General features: G+C 41.8%; 1 protein-coding gene across 1 annotated transcript in view; it reads left to right on the top strand.

Annotated features, from left to right (window-relative positions):
• The first annotated feature begins 1,557 nt into the window (after positions 1-1,557).
• The window catches only part of adgrl1a (adhesion G protein-coupled receptor L1a), a 229,203-nt gene continuing 208,199 nt past the window's right edge, over positions 1,558-22,561 (top strand). The window contains exon 1 of the mRNA XM_077555695.1: positions 1,558-1,650. The gene's annotated coding sequence lies outside the window, so the exon portion shown is untranslated. The remainder of the gene's footprint in view (positions 1,651-22,561) is intronic.

The following is a 22,561-nucleotide window of genomic DNA, read 5'->3' as shown; positions in this document are numbered from 1 at the left end:
CGTTGTCCTCGGGGCTTGAGGATGTGGGCAGAGCTGGACTGTGTACCGCGTGGATCGATGGAGCCGCTTTCAGACACACCTGCAGTACCCGGGGTGGCCTTTGTGACACAGAGATAAAGACAAACCTCTCCCCAGGCTGTGTCGGCCAGTCTCCACCTCGCCTTCCCCATTTCCTCCCCCTAAGCCCACACGGAACAAAACGGATAAATCAAACTGGCAAGACAGGGTTCGTGCGTGTGGGGAGTCATACTAATATTTCCAATATGACAGTGACAATATTGTAACTTAACCTTTTCTTAAAGGCAGAATGAAATCCACCCATCCATCTGCACCGGGGCTGTGCTGAGACAGCTGAAAGAGCCGGAGGGCGGGGTCCATGTATATTTACCAAACCTCCGCTCAATCCATCACCAGTCGCAGCGTGCCGACTCCACCTGTCTATCAGCATCCTCTCACATTCCCAGGCCACTTCCTCTCCTCTGGCTACTTCACAGACTGCCTTACACTTGATATGTGGGAGATATCAACCCCTCTTCCCCCCCTCGCTGTCTTCTCTGACACCACAGGCTTTTGTTGCTGACGCCACTCTTCCACCTTTTCCGCCGCCGTCTCGCTACTCTTTATCCCTCAGTTTCACATCCAACTCCTGCGTGTTTCCCCAAAGCTCGTGCAACAGAGGGAGCGTGTCAGCGTGCTGTCCAAGCAGGTTGAAGACAGTAATTTGAGTCCCAGAGGCGGCCATGAGGGCTTGGATGTAGTTTTGGAAAGTGTGCTGACAGTCAGCACTCTGCCGCTGACCGCACCAAAGTCACACACAGATGGCTGAGATGTGTGAAAGTCCTCCTTGTGGAGAGGCTAAGTGTAAATGAGCTCAGAAGAGAGTGAAGGTGGAGTGATTGTAGCTTTATCCGCATAGACAGACTTGACAGGGATGTCACTTTCCACCGAGGGCTGTGTTTGGCCGACTTTGGGCTACAGTCCATTTGCACCTGACAAAAGATGGGAACGATTCTACCTGAAATGTGCGGGATAAAAGGCCTTTTGTTCTATGACGGGCTGGGGATTCAAAGAGCACGGAAGATGAATGAACAATTATGATATGATTGTTTCTAAATCGGTGGAAAAAACACTCAAACTGGTGCTTAAACGAATAAGGGTAGAGAAGCAGCAGAGCCTGAGGCACAGAGCTAAATGCCTTTGCATTGATACACACATATCAGCATGTCATTCTTGTTGACAAGTATGCCATAACAATGAAAAGCCTTGCATTGTAGACACAGCAGTTAAGAGGATGCAGATGTATTGACGCTAACTTAGCCAGCCTGGGGAACCAAATAAATTCATGCAAAGGAAGTCAGCTGCTTAAGGCTTTGTCTTGTTTCTAGTCTTAAGCATTTTATCATGTTAACTTTGTTCATCTGGGAAGAAACGCTCTGTTAAAAAGGTTCCAAATATTAATAGTCATCATTATTATATTTGTGTATTTCCATATTCCACGTTAAGAATAGTGACGTCGTTATATTTACTTCTGTGATTCGCGCATGGCATTCTGGGTCCATTACTTGTTGCGCAGCGGTTATTGTGCAGTTGGACGCCGCCATGACAGAATGTGTTGCGAGCTGTGGTGATCGTGTGCGTCTTTGACCAAAAGTGAGTACACTAATTAGTGTTTTAGTTTATGTGTGCCGTGTTTATTTGTCGCACTACCGTGTGTCTCGTGTGCCTAATTAAGCTCCGACGCCGATTTGATTGACAACTTGTTGAGTGCCTCTTTGAAGTTCGCTATGTAACTAATTAAGTGTCTTAAACACCATTTAACTACATACATGTGTTCCTCTTTTGTGTGTTCACTAAAGTTTTGTGTGCTTATTTGCATGTTTTATTCCACTTTGCACGTAATGTCTGCCTCAGTTTGGGCCATTACGCGACGTCCACGGCTGCAATAATGTTTAGTGATTCGTCACGTGTGTCATACTTTTGAGTAATTAGCTCATGTTTAGTATGTTGTACAACTTTGTGTGTGTTTATAGCCATTCATGTGCACAGCTAACATAGTGCTTGTTCATGTAAAATTAGTAATGTTGCAACCCAGTTATTTAGCCAATCAATGTGTGCTGTTAAGTAATGCAATACTATATTTGTGTTTATTAGGAGTCAAGTATTTACACTCATACGCTGTGTTGTTTTTCTGTTTATTGCGGAACCACACATACACACATTGAACCATACACACATTCACACACACATTGATGATCAGACCATGCATACACAGGACTTCAGGGTTACAAGCATCCATAGTTAGCCACAGTGCCTGTATGCCTGTACACTTAAGTGCAACTACTGTAACCGCCTCTTGCTGATGTTCCTGGATTAAAGCTGCCAATCCACATCTTCGCTCCACTGTTCCTTTGTGTTCTGACCGACACCCCGAGGGCGAAAAGAGATACTCTATTTGAATCAAACCTATACAGTCCAAACCTAGCCTCCCCAACACACTCCATTCACAAGTTGTCTGTATTTTTGAAAAATATAGTGTTATTTGTTGTATTGTTCTGTTTTCGCCAACCTTGCCAGCTCGGGAAACAAAACGTTCAATCAAAGGCCGTTGACTATATAGAACCTGGTTCTAATCAGTTGAGGAAAAAATCATCAGCTTGACGCAAAGCGGTAGATTGACTTGCTAACTTTGTCTGGCTGGGGAACCTCAATCCATCCACTGTTACTATGACTTTGTTTTAGATATACTGCATGTGATATTTCAATATTAACTATGAACTTTGTTTTTTGGTTTGTACGGCCATTATGGATAGGCTAATTTTGTATGTCTGGGGAAACCACATTCCATTCATTATCAACCAGTATTGCCTGTAAATTAATTGGTTGCCAACTTTAATCATGTCAGCATGGGCACATTGTACGAGCATTATAGAATGACAGGATAAGTTTCTCCGCATATGGAACCTCATTTTGTTCACTTCCTTCACGTCTGTATTCCAGATAAATATGGTCGTACAATATTTTATCATAACATTTGTATTTTGGTTTTCTATATCACTGTTTATGCAGCAAACTAATTAAATGCTAACTTTCCCAGCCCAGGGAACCAAACAAGTTCATGCAAGCTCACGACATTAACTGTGTTGATAAAAGTGTTGTATAAATTCACTCCATTTACCATTTATTTGTTTTCAACAACAGCATTTTTAGGCAGCAAACTAGCGTGAGTATGCAACATGACCATATCAATACAAAACATTGCACAACATTTGCAAAATTGATATGACATTGTGTGCACCGAAAAAGTTTGCAAAGAACTAGTGCAGGCCGCACTCCCAAAAAGGGAAGCGGCCTGGAGTTTGAGTGGAGTAGACATGCGTCTGCTATAGAAGCCGTTTTAATATGTTAGCCTGTCTCCCTGCTGGCTCCCCCTCCCCCTCTCAGGGACGGCACTAATGCCATTAAGTGTGGGACAGATCTGTTCCATGTCTGCAGGCCTGCCAGTCTACTGGTCTGCCCTGAGACCACTCTCCATCTAATCCCATCCTCTCTCTCCCACTCTCATCCGCACCAGAGACAGGAAGAGGCGGCCGGGAGAGAAAAAAAAATCTAATAAATAAATGAGAGGATGCAAGAGGAAGAAAAAAAAATATAAATTAAGTTCTCCATTCTCGTAAATCATGTTGCCAACTTCCAGTAGACAGGAGGGCGGAGCTTAAGGACAGAGGGAGTATGGGGAGAGAGTGAGGGAAAGGCAGAGAGCGTTTGAGGGAATACGGGAAGCGTTTCTCTTCCACCCTCAACCTAAAGCTTTCCTCTGGAGACTTGGTGGCGAGGTGTTTTTAATTGATTTTTGATTAGGGTGTGGGGGGAGAGGGCTTGTTGTTGTCCATTAGCATCGATATGGAAGAGAAAGCAGAGCTGAGACACTCCCTGAAAGACACTGCAAAGCAAATGACAAGTAAATAAAACACATTTGATATGCACCGATGGGACGGAACATTATTCTTTGATTTGCACGACTAAATGCTTGGTTTGAATTATGTACTGTTCTACTTGTTTCACTTGCAGAATTTCAACAGAGACACTGATGTCTTTTTACCTCGCTCTTCTTGGTACCAATTAACTTTGCAGAAGAAAAGTTAGGGGATGGGGTTGTCACTTTGAATGCAGCGGAACTTCCAAAGTCCTACATAATCTGTTTGGTGGGGTTGCTTTATGTTGTCATTTCAAAGCACATTTTCCCATAGGAACTCATGTAAAGTCAATTTCCTCCAAGCATCATAAAACATACATGGAAGTCCCTGTAAAGCCAAATTAAATGACTTTTTAAATTTCCCACACCACAAACAAGTGTGTCGTTAAAACCGTGCCATATTTGAATGATTAATTTTTTTTTTGTCAAGTATAGTGGTACCTTTAGCGCAACCTTGAGATACGAGCACTGTATGGCAGTGACTCAACTGACCTCTCAACAAACTTAAACAAAGATTAAAAAAAAAAAAAAAAAGGCTTCAAGCTGTTTATTGCCACACTCACTTTTACGTTTGCTGTCAAACTAAACAAAAAACATCTACGCTGCGCTTTTACTGTATAAGTAATAATATTCTATGGAACAGAAACAATGCAGCAACACATTGAGACCAACATTGAAACAATACTCACAGGCATATATTTTTTATCCTCGGCAAAGAACAACTAATATCTGCTGTACTGTAGTGTTCATTTTATCTGCCATTTTTAAATTTAGTCCCAGTTTTAGTCCAATTTTAATCACACTTGTTAGTTTTTATCATAGTTAGTCAACCTCATCCCGTTTCTATTTAGTCAATTTTTAGTCTACTATAAATCTAGCATTTTAGTCTTTATTTTAGTCTAAGAAAACAATTTTGTTCGTCTAATTTTAGTCAACAAAAACGGTCAACCTTTTAGTCTAGTTTAGTAGTCAGGACAATCATTTTAGCCCTGTAGGCCTAAAAATAAAATAAAAATTGTAAGCAGATAATGTTAAACATTTCGGATCTAAAACTATTTCACATGAATTTTTCTCTCGTCTTTTTGATGAAAAACAACTTGACACATTACAGTAAGTGGCTACTATGGCTCCATGCTATGAGCTAGTACATTAACCAGCATTAGGTAGGGGTCGGACCGCTGTGCATTAATGTTGGAACGTTATAGCCGTTGGATTAATGTTAGGTTATAGCTGTAATTTACAATGTTTTAACTATTCACCGTGAATCCACCTCCTGTCTGTCCCATGGGTTTGTGCATGTTGCCTAGTTGCAATTTTGAAAGGGGGTTAGCAGAGACAAGAGACAAGATTTTACAAAATCATATCATTTTCATCTCGTTTTTGTTCATGAACTAAAATCCATAGATTTTAGTCCAGTTTTTATTAAGTGAAGTACATTTTCATCTTGTCTTCATTAGTCGACAAATGCATACTTATTTTATTACCAGTTATTGTTTATTAATGAGGGTTTTAGTCTAGTCTAGTTTTAGTTCAATGAAAAATGTGTGTTGACGAAGTTATTTTTGTTTAGTTTTCGTTGACGAAATTAACACTACTGTACTGAGAAACTCCGACTGTCTCCATGTACAGTATATCCGCATGTCTACCCTAGACAGCCCTCAGGTGGCCAAGGCAAAGGATTTACTAACTCATTGATGGCCACAAATCTTACACCTGATGGGAATTGCTTCCAGTATGATGAAGCTACGTTTAATAATAAACCTTCCATTCTGACAGTGTCAATCAGAAATGAAGATTATTAATGAGATGTTATTAATATTTTATCACTCCCTGAAATTTTTGATCTAATTAGATTGTGCAGGTGTACCTTATGTTAAGAAGAAACAATAACAGCAACCTTTCAAGCTCCGTAATGATGCTGTTTTGTTCATAGATGTTAGCAGGAAGTGGTTAGTACAGGCTTATACAGTACGTCTGTAATAAAGGAGGGGGATGGATCAAGCAAATTGCCACAAGGGACTGTTCAATTCCCATCTCATATCTTTTCTCTCAACTTTTTTTTCAATCTCTTCTCCTCTCACTCTCTAATTCAGTCCTCTTTTCAGTCCATCATTTACGTGCGTTTTCGCACAATCCATTTCTGCGCCTATTTACCGTTTTCTGCACGATCCTGAACTCTCCGTCACCCCATTACGGAGCCAACATTTCTCCACGCGTGCCAATAACCTTGTGTTCTCTGCTTCCCAGAATGTTTTGTTTTATTTTCCAACATACTGATACCCCCCCATCTTCCAGCCACTCCCATTGCTTTCATTCTTGCATGCCGTTTTTCTCATCTGTATTATTAATCAGTCATCGAGGGCAAAAGAAAGCGAGAGTCCCTTACGCTTCAGTCACACACACACAATGTTTGCACAATGACTTGAAACATCCCCAAAAACGCTGTCATTGGAACCAGATGTTCCCGCCATTCCGCCAGGATTCTTAGCCAGACGTCTCCACTATTTCTCCGTCGTGCATTTATGTACCCAGCTACATGACTATAATGAGTCTCAAGTGCAGTTTTTCCATTTTACAGCATTTTTCCCGCCTACAATATTGCCATGCTCATGAATAATACATGTGATTTTACCTTTGGCTTTTCAAAACAACATTTATGAAAAAGCTCAGGGTTAATACTGTAACCATGACAACAAAAGACACACAAACTTAAGTGCCACAAAACAGCTTTCTTGATGAAGACGTCTATCCATTTTCTTTGCCACTTAAAGTATCTTGTTCAAGGTTGAGGCGAGCTGGAGCCGATCCCAGCTGACTTAATGCGTAAGGCAGACTAAACCCTTGATTGGTCGCCAGTCAGTCACAGGGTACATAGAGTGCATCTGGAAAGGTATCCACATCCACGCAGTGCTTTATGTTACAGACTTATAACAAAATGGAACAAATTGTTTTTTATTCTCAACACAAGACACAACTACCGGTATTTGTTTATTGTTATATTAAATAATGGATTTTTACTGAATACGTCCCCTTTATGGGAGGATCACCGAATTAGCAGAGTTTTGCTCTGGCAACATGGCATTTCACGATAACCTTGCTCTCGCAAGATGTATTCTTGTGGTATTTGTGAATTCACAAACTCCCGAGAATCCATCTTGTAGCGCTCCCATTGATTTCCATCGATATGAATCACTGGTGGTTCGGACCAATCACAGAGCGACATTGTATTTGACGAAAACAAGAAGCGCCAAAGCTGTGGGAAGAAACAAACCAAACATGGCGACACCGGTGGACGAATGCGTGGACGCTGCAATTAATTCTGTTCTCGCTGAATTAGTCGCTTGTATCCGCAAATCAACATTGCAAAACCGACAACATAAACTCAACGCCATGTTATCAGCTAGTCACAACAGTCGCATGTCGGTGACGACATTTTCATCCTTTGCCGTGATTGGTCGAAACAATAGTTAGGTAGACGTGCACACGATTCTGCTTCGTCCAATCAGCTCGAAGTGTTGTACAGCATGCCCCGCCTTTCCCGAGCAAATCAACACGGAGCAGTCCCAGACTGATATTGTGGAGAACTTTCTCGCGTGAAGCACAAATCAATCTGGCTAATGCCAGGCTAATTCCGTGAAGCCAACCTAAAACAATTCTTAGGGTGGCATCTTTAATCAGCAAAAGTAAAAGAGTGCAAGGAGCGCTTCATTTTGATGGCGCAAAGTGAATCAAGTTCATGGTCTAACTAAAGAGTCTGTAAACTCTTTCAACATGTCATTTGCAACGCGACAAACGCGCCGCTCAGCACTTAGCTCAGCTCACAATTGCGCCAGTGTAGTGAAGATCACAACCAGTGTGTTTCTCTTCTATCTGGTAATTAGTTCTCCCTCGGTCCCGGCGCAGCTATTTGATGTTATTTGGAGACTGAGTGCCATCATTCCGCCGCTCCTAAATTAAACCTTAATTGTTCCGCAGTTTCAATGAACCGCGGAATGCGCACTGGCTGACAACAAACATCTGAGCCAGGCGCCCAAGCTAACGCCTGATCACACTGTTTCACACGTCTCGTGGGAATCTAGCGGGGTTTTGTACAAAAGAGTGATGCACTGTAATTGGTAGAGCACATGGCACTTTTTGGATTACTTGAAAATTAGTCTTTTTTTTCCCCCCTCACAGCTCTTAAAAAAGTAAAAAAAAAAAACGAGGACCTAACACCCTGGAATCTGGAATGAAACTTGTTGGATTCGACACATACGCGTAACAAGAAATGCCATTGAAATATAATTGAATGATATATCTAAATAAAATGTTTGGTTTATTTCCTCTCTTACTGTTAGTAATACAAGTATGCTGATTTCATACCTCACTTAAAGGGGAAGTCAACCCCAACATGGGGGGATAATCTGTTCTCTGCCGACCTACTGGTCTAGATATGATATTCTGCTTAGTATTGCATTAGTGGAAGATGAGTTAAGCAGCAAAATACGGCCGCTTTTATCCATCTCAGGGAGCAGCCATTTTGCCACTTGCTGCCAACTTCAGATGACATTAATGTTGCTCAGAGGCAACGACCAATCACAGCTCACCTGTTTTCTGAAGCTGAGGCGTGCACCCTAGCGGTGCTCACACCCTTGCCCCTCTGTCCTCTCTCAAAAAAGTGCCCTTTTGGAAAGTTAGTTTTTTGTTGTTGTAAATAAACACTTTACTGAGTGTTTTCAATGTTCACACAATTGTTTAGAAAAGCTGCATGATTTAAAAAAACAATATGCGTCACAACCTAGCTCTCTGTCTCGCTCGCTTCCTTTGTCACGTGAACGCTAATTACCCACGGTCGCAGTGTGGGACAGACACACACACATCTCCTTTCCCTGCTGCTCCACCCCAGCCAGGTAACTGTGAAATTGTATTGTTTATTTGCTCTATTCTATTCTAGTCTATGCTATTCCCTACCTATAATCATTTTGTTGTGAAGTAGCATGTCTCTTACAGCACAAACAACTGAGCATAAATTAGCCGTCCGTCTCCGTCCGTCCGTCTTCTTCCGCTTATCCGGGGTCGGGTCGCGGGGGCAGCAGCTTTAGCAGGGAAGCCCAGACTTCCCTCTCCCCAGCCACTTCAGCCAGCTCCTCCAGCTCCTCCGAACTCTGAAATTAGCCTCCTAGTTTAAAATGCTATATGCTAATTCAATAATAGATAACGTGATAACCACCACATAGAAAGACTAATGGTGGTGAAAGGAAGCTCTCTATGATCCGTGCATTGAAAAGCATTGGACTTTGGATCATTGTCATTTGATTTTGACTTCAAAATGTGATGAACTGTTGTTTGTGTCTGTTTTGTAATATGCTAGTAGTCACAGGCAAAAACAATCCAATACGTCATTGGTGATCGAAGCATTTGCATTGAGTTGCATTGTGGAAATATCCGAAATGCCCGGTTGTTTGGAATTGTCAATTGCCTGTGAAAAATACCCTTTTGCCTTCTTTTAATGACAACAGTCAGTCTTATTCATTCTCATGCCATTGGTCTGTTTGGTTACAATTGGTCTATTTATATAGTAACTATAGCATAATGCCTAGAAAGGAGAGGCTGAAAAGGGGAAAAGAAAATGAGCTACAGCAAGCAGTCAAGGGAAGCATCTCTCTGCTCTCTTGGATGAAAACAAAGACGCATGAAGATGAAAAGTCAGACTCAGAGTGAAGGCCAGAGAGTCATGTTAACTAGAGTTTAACACATTTTAAAGATCCCATTTTAATATTGATTTGCTCCTTTAGGTTAATTGTATTGAAACATCTTTTTTTTTTTTTAAAGTAGTTTTTACTAGATCAGCAGGCATTAAGCTATTATTAGCCAAACTATTAGCTATTATTTAGAACAAACCATAACTGTAAATTACTTTTATGCTACAAGTCATGCAGTCATGTTGCCCTAATACGCTGTTATTAAAACTAGCTGTGGGGTATTATTAATTATTATGTGAGTGTAATGTTTATTTAAAAACTTCTAATGACATTTTTGAACATCTGGGCATTTCTGACATGTCCCCAATGCAACACAATGCAAATGCTTCCTTTATACGGTGAAAACAAACGGCAGATTGTAATGCTTTTTCCTGTGACATCATACAAACAACTCTCATCACATTTTGAAATCAAAACAATCCTCACAAATCAAATTATAACAATCCAAAGTCCAACACTTTTCAATGAGCAGTCACCAAATTGACAGCCATCTTGACTTGTGATGTCATCTCGGAATTGTCAGTAAGGTATATTCCTTGTGCACAAAGGTGACCCCCCCAAATCTCTGTGCACGCCACTGTACGTGAGACCTGAGCAACATTAATGTAATTTTAATTCGACATCAAGTGGCAAAATGGCCACCCCCTGAGATGGATAAAAGCGACTGGATTTTGCTTCATAACTCTCTTTCCACAAATGTAATATTAATCAGAATGTCATGTTTAGATTAGTGAGGTCACATTTATTATTGTCAAGAAATGTTTAAGGCTGACTTCCACTTTAAGACTTGGCAGTGACTCCATACAAGGGGTTCATCTGATTAGCCTATTGCACAGAGGGACAATGTGTAGGATTTAGTAGTGAACTAATCATTTATTCAATTTCAATTAGGCCTAGTGATCGCTAATTGTATTACATAGGTCGCGTTGCACCATACAGGAGGCTGACATGTCTTGCCGCCATCTTTCTGCTACGGATACTGAAAGGAGAAGAACTTAGCGAATGTAGTTAACCTCTGGTGGTGTCGGACCCAATGATCAACTGCCACTTACTTTCCACAGTTGGGGTCTGCAGGTTGTCGTCGCTGAGTCCCATGAGTCGGGCTCACAGCGCTTGTCTCCCTCTGCTTTGCTCGTGCTTCTTTTTGCTAGCTTCTTCCGCTAGCCACTGTTAGCCGCTACAGCTAGTTCTTGCTTGCCGGGCTGCTCGCTTGCTCACTCACTCCATATAATAATTGGTTGTAATTAGTGATAATAATAATAATAATAATAATTAATAGGCCTTTTAAAAAAGAAAGGTCTTTTTAAAACAAAAAACAAAACAAAAACTTCCACAGTGTGTGGAGCCCTCAGGTAGAGAGTCTGGACCTAGGCTGGTGAAGGCAGTAGGTGGAGCAAGAGGAGCGAAGGTGTCGTGTGGCATTTTGGAGGGTGATTAATTCATTGAGGTAGGCAGGGGCAGTTTGATGAATGCATTTGTGGGTGAGCAGGCAGATTTTATAATGTATTCTGTATTGAATTGGCAACCAGTGGAGGGGTTTTGGCAGATGACCGGTCCAGTAGGAGGAGAATAGATGGTGAGCCTCGGTCAGCAGACATAAGTAGGTCATTTATGACGCGGACCAAGGCCGTCTCCGTACTGTGTGCTGGTCGGAAACCGGATTGGAATTTGTCATACAGGTTGTGAGTGTGTAGATGACTGTGGATTTGGGAAAACAACACTTTTTCCAGGACTTGGGACAGAAATGGAAGATTTGAGATGGGTCTGTAGTGGACTAAAATGTCAAGGTCAAGAATGGGCTTTTTTAGATGGGGGCGGATGACTGCAGTTTTGAGAGCTGAGGGGACCTTACTGGAAGTAAATGACTGGTTGATAATTGATTTGATTAATGGAATGCTGTGATGTTTGATTTGAGTAGTGAGGTAGGGATAGGATCCAATGTGCATGTAGAAGTCTGCATGCTTTTTATAATCTGCTCAACCTCTGTCTAGATGACAATTGAGAAAGAGTTTGGTGGCTTTGGGAAAGAAGTCTCACGTACAGGTGAAGTTTTGACCGAGAGGGCACACCGGGCTGAAGCTAAAAAAAAGTCCATAAACTTATTGCATTGTTTTACACCGGAATCAGCATACGTGTGTAAGGGGGGGTTTGAGTAATGTGTTTAATGCGGAGAACAGCTGCTTAGCATTTCCATTACTGTGTGATATTTTGTGAGAGAATTATTAGGCTCTGGCTGTAGTGAGTGCTTTTAAATATAGCTTTTGGTGGTCACGGTAAGCCTGCTTATGGACGAGTAAGACACTAGATATAAACCGCCGCTCCAGGGCACGGCCAGCTGATTTCAATGTCCGAAGTTTTGCTGTGTACGATGGTGCTGATCTTGCAAAAGTTACTGCTCTTGTTTTGATTGGTGCAGGAGACTGGATAATGTTGCGGAGACTCGAGTTGTAATGCTCAACAGATTCATTTACGGATGCAAACTGCGTAGCGGATGCGATTTCCTGTAAGTCCTGGTTGAAGAGAGTGTTGTCTATTGCTTTCAGATTTATGAATTGAATCTGACGTTTTGTTTTTGAATAGGGGCCAGATAAAGGTAGTTCCATGTAGATGACTTTATGGTCGGATACGCCCAAGTCATAGAACTTCAGGTTAGTAATAGGGGCAGTGTCTGTGATGACTAAATCAAGAGTGTGACCTATTATGTGTGTAGGTGATGTGATGTGTTGGGTAAGCTGTAAACAGTCCAGGGGTTCTAGAAAGTCTGAAGCAGGACGGTTGGTATGGGAGTCAACATGTATGTTAAAATCACCAAGTATAAGTGTACTATGGGAGGTAGCACAGAGTGATGTTAATCAATTCTGCAGTTTAGGTATAAAGACGGGGTGTGGTTTGGGGGGGGACGGTAGATAAGAAGTAGTGTTATTAATTATTTTGGACATTATTTGAATAGAAGGCATTCAATTGTTGACAGCTCTGGCAACGAGAGAGGAGTTACATTTAAGTCGATAAATGACAGCCAGGCCTCCACCACGTCTACTTGACCTGGCCTTCTCTAGGTAGTATCCTGGGGGACAGGATAGACCGAGGTAGACACGTTCACGTCCTCCTCCTCCCCGCCAGGCACGCCGGGCTGGAGTAATATCCAAAGTGCAGGTGGGACCTTGCGTCTGAACAAAGCTGGACGATAAGGCGAGATATGATTTCGGTTTGTGCCATGTTTCTGTGAGGTACAAAATTTCACACAAAAAAATTCAACAATATGGTCGAATAGTAGACTGGTTTTGTTTGACAGTGACTGGGTATTAAATAGTTCTCTTTTTAATTTGGTGTTGGTATTACATCTTGGAAAAGTGCAAAGGAGACAATGATCCACTCCACGTTTTCCATGAGTCTGGTGTTTTTTGGGCCTAGTGGTAGTCGTGCTCGGATGACGACATTGGCGGTGCCGTGTTGAGTGTGCGCCGGAGAAATGGCAGCGAAGAGTTGGTGGTGGTTACGAACCAGTCAAATTCTCTCTTTGTTCCATGATCATGGGTGGACTGGAGGCAAGTTGGAATCGGCGTTGGTATTGTTAAAGCCTCTTCCCCTGGTACAGAGACTGAACAGGCATGTTCCCTTTTCGTTGCCTACGCACAAACTTTATTTCTGCTTTTCACCAACGTACAGTGTGCTCAGAGCAAGCTCCACCACATCCATTCACTCCCTTGGACCAACACCTCCCCCTGTGCCAAAGCGCAGCACTGCAACACTCTATCCCCCATAATACCACTCCTTAAAGGGCCAAGCTTAGCCTGTAACAGTATGGTCTGTTTCTCCAGTAGTTGGTCGAAGTAGCCAGATAGATAAACTTGCAAAGTGTGGTCTTTCTGAGGATCCGCACTGCACGTGCTTCAAAATCATTGCATTCTATTAGTTCACCACTAGATGGCACTAAATCCTACACTTTGTCGCTTTAAAGCTTTAAGTCATCTAACAGTTAAATGTGTGTCTTTGGCATCTTGTGTCCTAATAAGTCAATTTACAGAGGATTTATGACACCAGTCCGATACGCAAAAAACATATTAAACGCGTCACCGATTCATTGGATATTCCAGTCGTGTTCAAGTAATCACATGATAAAATAGTGACTGCAAATAAATGTCAACATGCAAAAGGTCAAAACAGTAATGACTCAAATATTGGCATTTGTGAAAGCCATTTTCCTTGATTACACGCTAAATATTTGACTTGCCTGTGGATGTTGTTGAGTCTGTCATCCCAAGAGGGTTTGGAAACAAGGGAATCCTGTGAAATAAGAAGGAATTATAGCGAGCGTTTATTGGCGTGGTGAAAATATAACTGACCCTGGCACAAAAAAAAGGCACTGATAAATGACCTCCCACATATTGATTGCCTCACACGCAGAATAATAACAAGCAGCAGCGAGCGCCGAGCTGTTGATATTTGCTGTGTGAAGGCTTTTTTCCCCCCTCTTTCATTTTATTTCCTATTTGTCCTCAGGTTTAGTTTTAATGGCGGCGCAAATCAAGGCGAGAAACACAACACGCGCTCCTCTCAAACCATAAATTACATTTGCACCTCCAGCTAACTTTCACTTTGCTGCTTGGTAACTTCATCTCACTTCTTATAAGTTTTCTCATCTCCACATGTCCAACGCACCTCCCCGCAATCCCATCCCTACCCCCATCCGATCTGTGTTGCCAACTCTCATCCTCCTGGTCAGCGAAAGCGGTCCCAGATGCACTTACAAGCGAGGCGCTACCGAGGTAGACACGTTCACGTCCTCCGCCTCCCCGCCAGGCACGCCGGGCTGGAGTAATATCCAAAGTGCAGGTGGGACCTTGCGTCTGAACAAAGCTGGACGAGCACACGCGCCCGGGCCAAGTTTGGAGTGATGATCACTGCAGAGATTGAACAATCAAAGTGAGGGGGGGAAACTGTGGACTTGGGGTACTTGCACTCTAATTGGTAAATTAGTGAAGCCTATTTCTGAGCGCCAGGCCTGGCTTTGGGGGACACCCACAGCTCATTATAGACTCATATTCTGGGCAGAGGAGAAGAAAAATACAGGAAATTATACAATTGCTCAGGTGAGAATGGCAATTAAGCGAGTGCTTAAGAAGAGCAGGAAATGATGCCTCATATAAGCGTAATTTACTATTGTCTCTTGTGTCTGGCTTTAAATCACTGCTGGTCCACGGCACGCTCTTTTTTTTTCACAGTGCACGGAGGCAAGGGGGGCAATTACTGTTGTTTACTCATTGCATGCATCTTTATATATACCTTTTAGACTGCACATGTCACTTCATTAGTTACATCCACACGATCTAATGAGTTTCAAAACCACAGCTGTATCATAAATGATGGCCTTATAAAGATAATATAATAACATTTTTGACTCTCTGTCATTTAGTAGCGTATTTGTATTTTGCAGACATACTGTAGTTAAATAAGGTGACTGTATACTGCATGTGATCCATATGAGTCCACAGTCGAAAGCCTACAATGATGAATTGCTTACAATTTGAATAGTAATTTATTTATTTTTGCACATTTTCTGTAATGTTAATAAAGGTTTTACGAAGTTGGCAGTTGACACTGTAACATCCATCCAGGTTTGTCCTCATACTTTGTGGGCAGTGTGTTGCCACACTTACCTTGAAAGAGTAACTATGTTAGATTGCAGGTTTTTTAATAGTTACAATTAGCATATACAGACCAAGCTCTTAACATAGAAATGAGACCCGGTTTTGCCACTTAATTGGAAATGTGTTTTTAACAGTGACATTTAAGAACAGTTAGTTTTTTAATAAAAATAAAACAAAGACAGCAACCTTTTTGACTCATCCTAATTATTCTAATTGAAACAAAAAATTAGTTTTTTCAGTATTCCATTTAAAATAAATTTGATACTTGTCCAATACCTCAATTAACGAAAATAGATTTTTGTCTAAAATAAAGATTTTAATTCTTATTTACTTGACATATTTAACTATTAATGTTGTAATGGCAAAACTCAACATTTTTAATGTACATTCTTCTTATTATAAATATAATGATTAAAATTGGGGCCTTCCTGCAGTTACATAATCTGGTGCGACTGAATACATACTGCATACATACTGAATACATCCCCGAACCCCAGGCTGGGCCTGGGGGGGAGTGGGGGTTGTGGGCCGGTGGGGTGCCTGGTGGGCCTGCAGTGCCCCGTCCTGCTGCGTTCGGTTGGGGGCGCGGGCCGCGTTGGGGTGGGGGGCGCTCCTGCTCCTGGGTTTGCTCTCCGGCCGGTGGCCCCTGCGGGGCCCGGGGGTCGTCCTTTGGCGCTGCCGCGGCCTGGGGGGCCCTGAGGTGTTGCGCTTGCTCTGTCCTGGCGGGGGTCGACGGCTCCCCTCTTTGGTGGAGATTTTCATGCATGCCAGATCCACCACACCAGCATCTATCGAAACTCAGACACAATTTGTTTCTCCCTCAGGTCATTGATTCGGTGGAGGCGGGTGTCTGTGGATCTCACTCTGCTTAGTCTGTCCTTTTTACCTTTCCTCAGTTTCTCCTTCGGGCCCTTGAGGTCTCCCTGATTTGTTGGAATTTAGATGTCTCTGGGGTTGGTGAAGGACTCTGGTTAGTGGCCCGTTGGGTGGTGTCTGGTCGGTGCTGGGCTTCGCTTTTCTTTCTTTTCTTTGGTCCCTCTTCGGGTCTCCTGGCGGCCCCACGACTCTGGCTGGATTTTGAAGTGTTCGGTTTAGGTGAACGGTATGGGAATTCTTTTTCTTTTTTTTTTTACACGCATGCACGCACGCACGCACACATACCAAAAAAAAAAAAAATAATAAAAAGAAAAAAGAAAAAAAGGGAGCACAATGATGATGACATGTCAAATGATCAATACTGAGCTCTCCCCGAAAGAAAAAAAATAAAATAAAAATAAATACATACTGCCCTGCGCTCCATTTATTTATATATTTTTTTACATAAAGTTATTGAAACTACGCAGTCAATATTGAGGTCAGAATTCCGGTTTTCTGAAAGACTCGAGGTAATGCGTTCATATGCGTGGTGGACAGAGTTACTCCCGTTTAAATGATCATTTGTGCTCAGTTGGAAGATTTGATTGTGACGTGTGGTCATTACGTCATTACGTAAATAGATGTCATTTCTGCTTTTAATCTTCTACGTTCATGTCACTCACCACGCTAACTAAAGTAGTCAGTTTCCTCCTTGCTCTAGAAGTGTGGTTTATTGCTCTCTTGTTATGTTTACCCCGGAGGGTTACACACCAAAAGCACAGATTTATATGCTTGTATATACTGTACGTGAGTATTAATAAAAATTGTCGCCATAGAGACACAAAATAACATGAAAACGCCGCAGTGAAATCAATATATTCAAGCGAGGCTTCTTTAGTGCGCATACAAGTCCTTAGTACAAAGACTAAGAATCTTTACAAATTCAAATAAAAGAAGAAGAATAAAAGACGAAGAAGAAAATAGTGAGCATGCGTACAGTGAAAAACAATGCGCCGTTCAATCGAGGTATTCCAAATGCGTTTATATGAACCAGAATTTGGGTTGTGGAAAGGGTAACCCAGTGGTGAATATTCGGATTATTGCATGTGTTTACATGGCTTTACAAAACTATTGCCTTGACTATTGCCAATATTCGGGTTTTACAAGGGTTATTGCCTGCATGTTAACGTAGTCTGTGTTTTTAGCAAACACAATGTAGTGACTGTACTTGCATCTTGAAAATGCAAATCTCTCTCTCCTTGCTGATGATAATGTCACACCCTCACTCAGACTTGGAATGTTAATTTGAATACTCTCACAATGCCTTTCACTATGTTCAGTACCAGTTTCCCTTTCTTACATGTTGTATAATGTATTGCTATTTGTCAATGATTTTAGTAAGTACTATAAATAGTGTTAGGAATCAGGTTTCCTCCTGTATTTTATTCTTCATTGACCATTAGTTTTCAACAAGATAAAGTGCGAGAGAGCCACCATGGATGAAAAGTATGTGTCCTTTTTTTTTTTTTTTTTACATATAATAAAAAAAATTGTTGGGTAAGTCTTTAATCTAAAATGTACCTAATTTAGAGTAATGTGCCCCAACTTTGTAACGCATTCCTGGTATCACTGGTCACGGGTGAGTTGCATCAGTGTGAAAGGTTGAGTGTCTATTTGTGCTCGGGGTTGAACCGCTTCCCACGCCGCAATGCTGATAACCGCGTGAAGTCAATTACTCGCCAATGTGTTTTGGCATTTACAATGCAGACACCGAGCTGAAAGCAACAGGTGGTCGATCAGAGCAGCAAACTAACTAATTGGTACCTCAAGCGCGTGGAGATACTGTACATCACCTAAAATAAGATCGCGGTCGCTTGCAAAATGTGCAAGTCTATCCATAAATAGAATAATTTCATATCCATCAATATTGTTGCACGTAGCAACCCTGTAGTTGTGTTATGTGAATTAGGGTTAAGAGTTTTACCATTTCTGATTGTCTGTGAGGGAAGTGAATGTGTTTGGATGTGAAAGGATGAACAAGTGTCAGAATGTTACTGAATGAGCGTATTAACAACTGAGAAAATATTCATCACGTTATCAATTAACTGCAATTGGCTGGCAACCAGTTCAAGGTTTACCCCGCTTACTGCCCAAAGGCAGGTGGGATAGGCTCCAGCACCCTGCGACCCTTGTGAGGAATCACGGTTAGGAAAATGAATGGATCATCAATTAATCAAAGACGACCAGATTGTGGCCACTTTAGCGTCGACTGGTCTGGCAACCAGTCCAGGGTGTAGTCAGCTGGAATCTCTGAGACCCCAAATGGATTGATGAAAATATGGTTTCAAAATTCCATGTGTTTTACCTCAAATACTATATTCTAATTCAAACAGGTTTCAACCGCACAACAGGTTTTAATCCATTTTCCTCCCAAATGCAAAGTACTAGATCCAGGCCAGTTAGCTTCACGTTTCATTAAACCCCAAATATTTGGAGTAGCTATCGAATGAGAATGGCTCGGCTTTCCCAGCTTTGAGCGGCGGCCCGTTCATTTTCTCTAATATTGATTGACCGCCCGTCGACCGCACAAATTACACTGCAAATTTGGTTTAAGAAGATTTTCACCCGTTCACTCATGAGAAATGGGAGGTGGGAAATTCCCAAATACACACAAGCACTGTGAGGCTCCAACCGGTGGAATCAGTGGAGCCAAAGTAACATTGTTGCTCTAATGTACGCCACTAATTGCTGTAATGGTGAGTTGTGCTCTTCACCTTTACTTGCAGCTCGCCGCAAGGACGCCACTGATCTTTCTAAACCTTCAAATACCCCCCACCATATCAACACGCTACACCCTCCTCTGCCAATTTGCTAGCAGTAAAACTAATATTGTCTTTAATCAGATACAATTAGCCCCGCAAGTTAAGATCGCCTTCCAATTACAACTCATTAAGACTATAATGCCATTAGGAGAGTCATGAGTAACCACTGCTTAGTAGCCCACCAACAGTAGCCCAAGCGGCTTAATTTTGGTCCATCTTTTTTTCTTTTTTCAAAGGATACACTTTTCTGACATCGTCTGTTTTGATCAGCATCAGTCACTGGCTACAAAAACTTGAGCCGCACCATCTGATTATCTTCTTTCACGCGCCAACAAAGATGCGTTTATTGTACAGTAATTGCGGTTCTTGGAGAACAGAGCTGTGGCCCTCCCCTCATTCGTCCCTTCTTTCACTCGGTTGAAGAAGAACTACATGCATTGATCTAATCAGCTTGTTTGGAGCTTCAAATGGTGTCTTTTAATGCTGCATAAGTGAGTCCTAGTGAAGAACTCTCTGATTGGCATTGAGGACAATTGGTTGAAAATTGCAATGTGTGGAGTGCTGATGGGGAAAAGATAACAAGATATACAACACTGTATGACCTGTGGCCCAACCTTGCTTCAAGCGTGGATACTATTTGCATAATCAATAGGGCTTCTGCACTTGCAGAACAATATCAATAGTTTTGAAGAAAGAGGATTGGAGTAAATTGTGGATAGTAGCTACCTTGGCTATCTTGTGTTAGAGATCATTCAGAATCGAAAAACTGATATCCCTCATGTCAATTACAAATATACAACATACATACAACATAAGGTCACAAGAATTGTAATGACTTGACTTGTGCCACCAGTTACCTGGGCCAATAATGCTTACTTTAAAACATACTTTCTAGGTCTATGACATGGAACAATAGCACCTGGTCGCTTATTGAAACTACATTATTGATTTGACTTATGACCCCAGCTAATTCAGCCAAGTTACTGATTTCACTGGTTTACCTTAGCTACTACCTAAGCTATCTTTTCAAGACATAGAAGGTTTTCAGTTCTTTCTGTAGTATAGAACAGAGGTCACCAATGTGGTGCCCGCCAACACCAGCTAGCCCCCAAGGTCCACATGAGTAGCCCGCAGGACTGTTAGTTAAATAAATGCTCACCGGAGATTGCTGATTGTTATTTCCTAGGAATGTTTTTGAAGTGAGATTTATAGAAATAAAGTATTTCATATTGATATTAATCAATTTCCTAATTACTGTGAGAAACCATTAACATAATCAATGTCTTCACATTTTTTTTCCCCCTCTGGGTCAATCTGTCCTTTAAAGGGGCACAGATTGGGACTTGTTTTTTACCCTTGATGGTGGGGTTGGGGCTCTATTTAGCGAACCACCAGGCTTCCCGTTCTGTCTCCCTCTGTTAGTCATTGTTATTTTTCGTGTTTTATTCCTTGTGTGTTTTTGCATGCATGGCCAATTAATCCGATTTGGATTGATTCACAAGCATGAAGATAATTAATTATTAATAATGATATACTGTATAATAATAATATTATTAAAAGTCATTTGAGCAAATTTATTTTTGAAGTGCGTATATAACCGGTAACCCTTCGCATTAATCAGTACCCAAGAAGTAGCTCTCATTTTCAAAAAGGTTGGTGATTTCTGATATAGAACAATATAGAACTGATAATTTTTAATATATTTTGAAATGTGGAGTTTTTCTACACTATGGAATGGAAAAATACCTGATAGGTCATAACCTGGCAACAGCCAGGTTGATAATTTCACTCAATGGAGTTCTCCACAATATCAATCTGGGACTAATCCACTGTGATTTGCTCGGGAAAGGATTGGTTCGTTGTTTGTTTCCAAGTAATGGCTTCGGGCTTCATGATTTCGTCACAGCTTGGTCTTGCGAACGGATCAGCGGGAGCAGTACAAGAAGGATTCTCGTGGTTCACTAGCTAGCCATCGTTAGCTCATCCTAGCTACCAGAGGTAGCGCTGTGGACATTTGGAATTCTCACCACTGGATGAAGGTTTTTGTGCGCCCCTTTATCAAACATCTGTGTGTTGAAGAAAGTAACATACTCAGTGTTTCCCACAGATTTGAAATCTACTTGGCTGGGTGGACTCCGTTGAGGGGGGTGGGGGCCCGGAAAAAAATGTTGCCATTTTGCACTTTATATCATGCATTCTAGTGAATTTTCAGAGTAAAAATGTTGTTGTAACATTACTCAGAGACTCCATATTTTTGTGCTTATTTTATATTAAAAATAATAATATAAATAAAATAAGACTGTCATATCGGATTATAAGTGGAAATAAACTGGATCGGGACTGTTCGGACGTGAATACACAATCCCAAAGCACAAACTGCGAGCATAAAGTGCACAGTCCATTGCAGCCTGATCATCCTGTGGGGGATTACCACATTTGCGGTCCCTTCTCAAGGAGATTTTTTTGCTTGTTATTGTTTTTTTATTTTTTTGTATTGTTTTTTCTTGCCCTCTTGTGGTTCGATGAGGGGATGTCGTTGATATTTGTCAACTGTAGGCACTGTTTGGGCAACTGTTTCAAATGCAGTTTTTCTTTTTGTAACGCTCTCCTGCGTGCAAGGAGACGCCGCTGGACTCGCACAACAGTTTACTTTCACTTTCGCATTTGTCCGTTTCGCGTGCAAACGTTACACTTTCTTGACGGCCTTTTTTTCCGGGGAATAAATAGCAAGTAGCAGACTGTACACACTCCTCCGATGAATATGCATTGGACTCGGGGCACTCTTCGTCGTCCGATTGAACGTCCGCCTGAGCGTTGTGCTCCATGTTTTCCGGTGTCAGCATCGCTCGCCCGTGAACCTTTATAACGTCGTCATAGCCGCCGCGTCAGCGCTTCCAACTTCGGCGTCAACCTCGGAGTCACCATCATCATCATCGATGATGATCATCGTCGTCATCAATGTGCTCTTTATCGTTGGTCGATGTCTTTGAAAAAAACGGCTCGACCGTGAGCTGCTTGCAAGCGGCCGCCATTATGGCTTCTTCAGCCAATGTCCCCTCAACACTCTAGCCCCGCCTCACGTCTTCTACTGACGCCCACCCAATCTTGTCAAAAGAGAGTCATCGCTGCCCTCTAGGGGCCAAAAATAGTCATTAGGCACAACAGACTTGATGGAAACTTTCACCACAGATGCGGAAGGGTTCCCTCTACCCGTTTCAAAAAAAAAATTAAAAAAATGGGTGGACGTCTTTTAACGTCTTTTAACGTCTTTGGCGCTCCTCCGTAGGTTTTTGCAGAACGTCATTTAACGTCTTTGGCAGTAAAAGAGTTAAAAGCCAAAAACAGACATAGTACCGTTCGATGATCATCAAAGAACCAATGATGGAGAAAAAGCACAACCTATTCTTAACTTGTCCATGCCAAAATGGTTCGCAAAATAGAAAATGGTGTGTAAATCAAAGTAGTGTTCAAACTGTTCATTTTATAATTTTTATTTGATATATTACCCCATTTGTTCGTAAA

The sequence above is a fragment of the Vanacampus margaritifer genome, chromosome 2 (assembly GCF_051991255.1).
Source record: "Vanacampus margaritifer isolate UIUO_Vmar chromosome 2, RoL_Vmar_1.0, whole genome shotgun sequence".
Classification (NCBI taxonomy): Eukaryota; Metazoa; Chordata; class Actinopteri; order Syngnathiformes; family Syngnathidae; genus Vanacampus; species Vanacampus margaritifer.
This window is presented reverse-complemented; position numbering and strand designations above follow the sequence as displayed.